Source organism: Mycteria americana, chromosome 1, assembly GCF_035582795.1.
Source record: "Mycteria americana isolate JAX WOST 10 ecotype Jacksonville Zoo and Gardens chromosome 1, USCA_MyAme_1.0, whole genome shotgun sequence".
Classification (NCBI taxonomy): Eukaryota; Metazoa; Chordata; class Aves; order Ciconiiformes; family Ciconiidae; genus Mycteria; species Mycteria americana.
This window is the reverse complement of record NC_134365.1, coordinates 99,443,620-99,452,889: the sequence shown is the minus strand read 5'-3', so window position 1 is coordinate 99,452,889 and position 9,270 is coordinate 99,443,620.

The window sequence follows — 9,270 nt, the reverse complement described above, 5'->3', positions numbered from 1 at the left end:
TGCTGGGAGTAGTTTAGACCAGACAATGAAATAACCCGTACTATTAAGAGCAGATTTAAAATATCTTAATCAATGCAATCATACACACAAAAATGTAAGTGTAGCTGTAAACCTCATTAGCACATGACACCATGCTCAATTTCACATGCAATTACCTGGATAGACCATGTAATTATGCCACATAATTACTTATGCATTTTACGAATGAGGTTGCATGTCTGCAGCTCAAGATGATGTAGCTCTTTCATGTCAACCAAAGTCCTCTGGTGCATTTTTCACCATACACACCTTCTCTTTTTTAAAAGCAAGGGCCAGAAGTTGAAACAAGTCCACTAAGAGCACCACAAAAAATTAAACATTGTGTTTTAGGCAGTGAATTTTGCTTTAGGACATTAGGACCAATTGATGGAATTTATTGGCAGAAGCTTGTTTAGAACCTGTAAACTATTATGAATGTAACCTGTTATTGCTGGTATCTATTAAACCTCTTAATATGCTCTAGGCTCTCTCTGAGGGCATAAAAGAGACAAACAAATAGGAAATTCCCAGGCAGGAAATAATGCCAGGCTGTGTTTTCAGCTGTATCTGAATCTACTCAGTACAGCAAATAGCAGGAATTACACTGATGTCTGTTATAATTCCCAAATACTCTGTGATAATCTGTTTCAGGCTCCGCATAGGTTTAGCCATATAGACCTTATCGTAGTTTACACTATGGAAAAGCAAGACTACCTCTAGAGGCCAGCTGTGTCAACTCTGGCTGCTGGACTCCTGCCTAAATTGTATGGGCAGTGCACAGATATCACCCTTAAAGACAAAAGGCCTGATACGCCATTGCCTTCTATCTTACTTTGCCCTTTAATTGTTTTTGTTCAAACAGAAGCAAGTATAAAATGCCACAGGTCTGATTGCATCGGTCTGCAGTACCATGCAGAGAGTGGGAGGAGAGTCTTACGACTGACCGCTGCTGGATTCATTTGTCATTCAAAAAACAGAAAAACAACTCAAAGAGAACTATATTAAAAATATATTTCATATGAACTCACTCGAAACATTTTATTCTGGGTTTGAGAGTTTCTTTTAATCATTTTATTGTTTCTTCAACAAAAAGAAGGCAGCTTTAAAACAAAAGCAGTTTGGAGAAAAGAATTTGGTTGAAAGAAAACCTACCAAAAAGAAATGCAGTCATTTAGTAATGCAGTGAAACAAAGTCAAACTCACACCATGTTTTCCTCATCCCAAAAGCAAGGTATGTGCCAAAACAAATTTTGGTGATTAATATGCTCACCAGTAGTGCCAGGTCAGCTTTATTTTTAGTAAGTAACATAGCCCTTGTGTTCCTACAAAACAAGGCCTGCTGCAGTGAGTACAATCTCAGCGCTAAACGTATGGGAAACAAGGTAAGCTAAATGGTAGGGTAAGCCACATAAAGAGCAATAATCCCAACCAGCAACACGGCCTTTACAAAATCTGGCACTTTTAACGGGTCCGCTTTCCCTGGGAAGTGTGAGTAGCCCCGTTGTTCTCTGTGCGAGTATCTTCTAACTCTGGCAGGTAGCTATTCCTTGCTCTCAGTCTGGGGTGAAGGTATTTGGACAAGATTAAGAGAGAAAATGTACAAAGGAAATGCCCAGAGATAGAAATTGTAGTACCTTGTCTATATAGCGTGACACTTAATGTCAGTCTAGAAATCTTAACATTTGGCTTTGTGTTTAGCTATGTGCTCTTAGTAGCCCATTAAAGAAAAATGAAGTAAGGTGAACTACCATCATGAGTTTTCTCTTGGGTGCTAAATCAGAGCAGAGGCAACTGAAAATAAAGCTTCCTTTATTCAGAGGCACTGGGGTGTCTCACCCCCAGTGCTGGCCAGCACATCCTCAAAACTATTAGTAGCAAATTTGTAGCAACCTAAAAATCTAAGACGAACTCTTTGCCATTTTTCTGTGAACATCTATTTGCACTTAAACTCCAGAATTCCTGAGCAATTTTGCTCTGATTTAGATTACAATTTCCCTTTTTTTTAATTGCGAAGGCTGATATTTAAAAAGGCATTTTAAGTGTTTACTTCTTAAACACTTTTAAAAAACATACCCCAAGGTCCTGTTGTCCATGTAGATATAAGAGTATACAGTATCGTACTGGATAAAGTTTACAATGAAATCTCCTGTCACTAAATCTGTGGCAAAGTAACAATATCTATTTCATACAGTAATTTGAATGTGTAGATCTCAAAGCCCTTGAGGAAAGGGGTTGTAATCATCACCACGGAGGATCACTGCTGATGGGGAACCTCAGGAGATAAAGGGATTTGGTGAAGGTCGTCCGGCATGCCAAGACCAGAGCTGCACCCTGCTCTCCTTGGAGCTAGGCCAGCGCTCTGGCCCATGGGTCATACTGACACTTCAACAGGTTGATTTTTTCTTTTTGCTTCAGGTGGTTTGGAGCTAAGAGTGCAGCATTCAGTCAGAGGGCGTGCACTTGTTTCCCCTCTGTGCTGTCTTTTCCTCTCCTCCCACATTTAATATGTCTGAGCTAATTTTTTTTACAAGGATTTGCTGGAAGCAGTGATGGATAACGGGAAAGTACTCTGAAGGCTGTAATAAACAAAAGCCATCATTCGGGTTTAACTGATGTATTCATCACCTTGCTTTGTGTAAAAATCCTTGCGTCCAGCTCTCTTCCATCACAGGCAAACAGGTCATACCATCTCTTTTATAAATGTATCACTTCACTGGGTAGATTTCCTTCCCTCACCTTCCTGCTGGAAGGTTGCTCCAGAGCCTCTCTGATGCAGGAGGTAGAAACTTGTCTGTCCTCAACTTATTCATAGCTAGTTTTGGACCATCTGTTTCCATGCCAGCATTGTCCTTTAGCTTAAACACGCTCCTAAGTTTTATGTATCTCTGAGTGTATACCCCCCACAAGCCTACATTTGCTATACTGAGTAAGAGAAGCTATGTTATACATTAATCTAATGAACACGGGAAAAAACCCCTTCCTTCTACTTCCCTTATCTCTAGCTAAATACTATTTAGGTGGCTTAGGTAGGATATAAACTATGTAGTGACTTTTGGCAAAATTTAAATTCATTCAAGTTTGTTTCACAGTTATAAAAAATTGTCCTGGCTAGACCTGTTTGAATATTTTTCTGGTAAAATACTTTTATCAAAGACATGACATATTTTTGAAAAAACAGACATTCATTGAGAGAATATCCTGTCTTTTAATGTTTTGTTGTGAAAATACATTTTGAAACCACCTTTTGTTTAAAAAAACAAATATGGAGCAATTGTTACAGAATTTTGAATGACACCCTCCCTTTCACCCAGTAACATTCCCTCCCTGGGAAATTCTGTTTTTGCAGAAAATGTCAAGTTCCTTTGAGTTCATTCTGGTTTGTCATGAATAGTCCTTGAAATCCTGAATGCTTTCATGGACAAGAAATTCTATTCCCTCACAGTTCTGCTCCTGATTCTCTCCTTTACCATAGATCAAGTGTAGATCTATGGCAGTGAATGATACTACACCTGTGCTTGAACATAGGTTTTAGCCTGTGCTAATTGTTTAAAATTTGCGAAGAGGTTTTAACCTATGATTAATTTTGGCAGTGTTAACAATGCTTATTATTGGCAGTACTCCTGCGAGTACAAGTGGTGAGGGGGGAAAAGCCCATGGAGAAGTGACTTCACAACAGAACTTCAAACAAGACTGAGGACAATGCACAGAAAATTTGATAAGAAGATAGAAAACCACCAAATGTAGGACCTTGCAGTCTTAGTCTTCCATAACAGTTTTTTACAAGCTGCCCTGGCAGCTCAGTCATGCTGTGCACAGATTGCTTAGACATCCATGGGAGATGGCAAAAGGGAGATGTTGCAGGAGTTTGGAATTACCATGATTGTCATCCTGCTCCCTGATTGTGATTTTCTCAGGCTGAATCAGTGTCCTTCCTCTAGCACCATGACACAAGCATGGATCCATCATCCCTGTCTGCCCTGGGTTGCCCTCTGTGTGTCCTCATAGTGGTTAAATGCCACAGTTCCCTTTATGTGCTGTTTGATGGAGGGCTTCTGCAGCTAACTTGGAGATCCTGCTGCCTTGAGAGATGCTCCAGATTCATTTGGAGCGCAAAGTCCAGATATTTCCTCTCCTTTTTCTCTGGATGACCTAAGAGCCTTGGAGCTCTCTGCTAGGGCATTTGTTACAAATTCAGTCTATCTAATACATAGTATTTTCTCTGAGAAATTTGTTTTTGAAGGTATTTGATCTCTGTCTATGCCTTTGGTGGATTTCTGGCTCTCACTGTCATGTGTTGAGATAAAGGTAACTTTTGCGTTGGGTATCGTAGTTTTGCATTGGAAATCTGTAGACTTTTTCTGACCAAATCCTATTTAAGCAGACAAATATATCTCCCTTATTTCTTATTCCTCTGGACATTTCCTTGGCATTACAATGCCGATGATTTGATTTACTTCTTGTATTCTTTCTGCCTTCTAATAGCATGCCTGAGTCACAAGGGAAGGAGTCTCCAATCTGCTCTTTGAAACAACTGGCTATTCACCTCATCATGTTGCTGAGCTCTCCTCCCATCTTCTTTGCAGACTCTTTGGGCTCCATCATCAGTGCAGTTTAGATACTGTAAAACACATGTATTGAACTATAGAGTGTTTACGTCCATGACTATATGAACTCTGTTCCAACAAACTGTTGTGAGGCTACAGATAGAGAGAAAATTTTGCTACATTAGGATGTGCATCATCCTAATGAGAAGTTCAGGACTGAGGAAATGGTGAACCATAAGAAAACATGGATAGCCCTGCCCACTTGTTCTGAAGAGGCTAGGAATTATTAAAGAACAATGGTATTTTAGAACGGAAAACCAACACTCCAGCATAAATTCCTTACACCTAATATACAAATCCAAGCCAGAAGCTTGCTGACTAACCCATCATCAGATCCTTGGTAGAAGATGAAGATTTGCTTTTGCTCTTTCTTTTCAATTCCGTGATTATTATCAACAGCATTGCTAAGAGGAAGAATGAAAAAGGAAAAAAGGAAAAGCACATGTAAGAAGCAATTTCACAAAAAACCCTATCAAAAGATACAGTCACTTTCCTTTTAACAGTGAAGAATATTTGGAGATGAATACCAAAGAAAGCCAAATTCAATGGAGTTAATGCCTTCCCCAAACAGTAAGTGTTATGTTTCTGGAAAGCTAAGCTGCTGTTACGACAAGGCTATCAATCAAAGGTAGGATCCATCTAAGATTATATAGATATCTATGGTGTAGGCATCTCGACTGCAGATATCCACAGCTGAACAAGTCATTCCAGGCTTTCTTTGGGTCCATGGAAGGAAAAATAGGCACGTCTACACTGTGATTCATTCCATCTAAAGTAGGTCTAAAATAGGTCATATGAATCACGTCCTATAAGTGCCTGATTCCCTCCACTGACGGTAAAGAAAAACTAACCTAGATGTAGGTATCTATACCTTGTAGGCCTCTGAAGATACATGAAATGAATGTCAGTTCAGACTGACAGTCTGTTCTGATACAAGGAGTTTCAGAGAGTAAATCTGGGGGCAAGAAAAGCAATCAAATATCGGCAAGAGAGGTGTTAGGACACGTAACTGAAGACATTAACAGGTTGGTCAGACATTAGTCAGAAAAAACCCCATAAATTGCAAGGCATTAGAGCTTGTACCATCTGACTGTACAAAATGAATGTAATGGACGTACTAAGGAGACAAAGAGCAGTGTTAGTAAAAGATGACAAAGCAGGTATGTCCCTGATTTAATCCGTGTCCATACATTCCTTCATACCTGAAGCCATACTTTTACCTTGTTATTAGTCGTTTTGGCAAGAATTAACTCATCCGAATTTGATCTTTTGGATGAAATTTTTGCAGCTCCACTGAATCCGCACAGTGTTTTCAGCTGATCCAATGCCAGTTAAACCACCCCAGATCTAGCTGGATGTAAAATGTCCTGATGTCAGTGGAGGTACAGTTTTGCCCCATGTAAATCCCCCATGGTCAGTTTTTGCCTGGCCATTGGTTCTCTTGTCATTTCTTCTCCAGACGTGGTTCTTCTCTGAGGGTGGTGAGACCAGAGAGCTACCTCCATAAGGGAGACCAGAATGAAGCTGTTGATGCGTGTGTTGCACGACCGTAAAGTTCACCACTGAATTTGGCACAGAGTCTGCAAAAAGTAACGGGCTTTTTATACGGGAATTGTTCTGCAGTTCACTGTCTCGTGGAGAATAACCTTAGCAGGATTTTGAAAATATTAACACAAACTACTGAATTGCTTTTTAAGTGCCTTCGGACAATCTGCACAGATGTTGTATAACATACACGTACAGGGGAGCTTGAATTTATCTTAAGAGACTTAACTCGTTTTTCCCCAAGAAGTAAATGTACTCGCAATAGATTTTTCTTTCAGAAAATAATTAACTCAGTCTTAACTTGTGTTTCTGTTTGGACTGATGGCTGTGTTTCCTATGTATTCTTTTCTACAAAACCACTTGAGAAATTTCATATTTCCAGAACGGCTTTTTTTATTGAGACCCATTTGCTCAGAGTACTTTTTCCTTCATGATTTAGCTACTGTTTTAGATCATTTATTTTTATTGACAGTGAGACTAGTCCATTTGGTTGACTTTCTCAAACATTAACTGCTATAACTTTCATTTAGTCTGCCAAGGTTTCCTCATTTACACATGAAATCATCCCATTCACCTCTCTAGGAAAAGGCAAGTCAGACCTGGTGTTTCTTACTCTCAAGGAGAGAAAGAGGAGAAATGATAGCACCACCTCACTGGCATTGCTTTTTCTGATTTACAGCTGTCACTATTGAGGAGTCAGGGAAGACGGGCAAGGGCAGCCACCCTCCATGTTATCTTCCCAAAGCTTCTTACAAAAAATGGTGCTGTATTCTTTAATCAAAAATTATTTCTTACCAGTCCTTTCTCTGATTCACCACTGAACTACAGAAAAACACTGTCAAACTTTGGGCATCTTCTAGAGCATTTGTGAATCAAAGATTTCCAATGGGTAAGATGGAAAAGCCAGGCTTACGGAGGATGTGGGATAAGCAGGCAGTGACGACAGCCAGATGGCTGCCTGTGATTGCAGTGGATGGGGTTTGGTGTCCACATCGGAAGCCAGAAAATCAGGTCTGACACTTCAGGGAAGGAGGAAGAATAGCGTTAGAAAACAGGTTAGGTTTATCAGCTGTAGATAACAGTGATTTTTTAAATACTTTTCAACACCCTAGTTCGTGAAGCCACCACGAGCTCTTCTTAGGCACAGACCAATGGGCACATGACAATTAATTAAGAGTATCAGAAAGTTCACCTCATCTCATTTGATGACCACTCTGATCACCTCACATGCGGAAAAGGCTGTAAATTATTAAAAGTGAATGAAACAGTTGAGTTATGAGGTTTTACCACTAGGAATTAGATTGCTATTTTTCAAGGATGCATTTTACTTTAGTTAAAAGTTCCTGAAAATAATAATTGGTTTTGTGTTGCTCAGAGACTTCTATCAAGAGAATTATTTCTTGCAGATAAGGCATCAATTACTCAATGACTTCTGCCCCTTTTAAATCAGCAACTGATAAGCACTATTAGATGTTGAATCAGAGGGAGCCTTAAAGATATGATCTAGATCCTATGCACCTGTGCCTGACCCAAACTGGGAAAATAAAAAAGAATTCCAAGAAAAGAATATACACCGTTAGAAATAAGATCAGGATTTTACTTTCTGTTTCATGTCTCTCTAACCTTGACTAATACTCAGTTTGAGGGACTAGATCTACAGTGTTATCTCTTCTTGTGTTTTCTATACTTTTTTCCTACTCTCCATCTGAGAAGGATGCACTGGAAATGCAGGGCTGGACCTACATTTCATGTAAATTAATATAGCTCTACTGAAATCAACAGAGCTACAATGCTCTAAAACTGCTAAGGATCTTTTCTTGCATCTTACTGATATATTTTTAGAATGGACATAATATCTTAGGTCATATTAAAGTGTGGAGTTCATCACAGCAGTAATCTCTAAGACACAGGTCTGCCTATCTTTTATGATAAAGGAATTACTTTTCTTCTAGTTGTGATGATAAAAATCTACTGTTCCTGGGAAGATGACTTGCTGGAGCCTGGATAAATTGAGCATACCCTACTGTATGCTAGGAGTTGAAAAGATGTGATTGCTGACCTAACCAGTGAAAGATGTCTCTGATGTTAATGCAGTTAAACTAGCAAGACTGTGTTGGTGTCACTCAGGGGTGGATAGTGTTGGGTTTTTTATGTGCTGATAAAAAAAAATACAAGTTTGTTACTATTATTGTGGCCATGCCAAATGCATGGATGCAAGTACAGGGTACCAATAAATTGGTACAGTATATATTGTAGAAAATGTCATCATTTCCAGTAGGCAGAGCTCAGCCCTGTCACAAGATTTAATCCAGTCCACTGCTTGCTCCTTGTTTTTCCTGAAGCTTGTCAAACGTGGAGAGGGAGCAAACAATGTTCCCAGGTCAGAGATTTGGCATCTCTCAGCATGCTTACTGCTATCCTCTTTCTTAGGGACCTCACTGTCTGCCTGCACTAACAAGACGCATATATGTTAAGTGACCAAAACAGAGGTGTCCCCTTATTCATGTGGTTGACTGTGGAGGTATGTCAAGTTGTTTGATGGGGCTGCATGGCATAACCCTCGGGTCTTGGGAAAGCACGGGATCAGGAACACCAGACAGAAATTTCTGCTCATTTGATGGAGGAGGCAGGTATGGCCTGTTGCGGTCAAAAGGTTGGACAATGTCGGTGCAAAGAAGCGGTTCTCAGGCAGTGGCTTGCAGGCAGCATCGTGCCCTAAAACTGGGGCTAAGGGCAAAGTATAAATTGCCTGCAGCACATCACCTACTCAGCAGCTTTGCCCATGGCTCAGCCCAGTCACGGGTCTCTGGCTTAACCAGTAAATATTCAGCCTCTTTTGAAGAGACTGTGAACATAATTTATTCAATTATCAATTTTCAAATAAATATTTATTTATTTTTAGACTCCCGAGTGCACTTTCTCTTTTTATTGATGTTACTTCACACTACTAAATGCCTGAAATATTTCCAGTTGTAATTATGCAGCAGAACATTTCTTTGTTGTTTCTGTTTGAGTTTTATGGTCTGGATAACATTTAGTCATAGTGAATGCCTGCCATTTCTATTCATTATTTACTGTTTGTATTACAACAGGAGGGTACTAG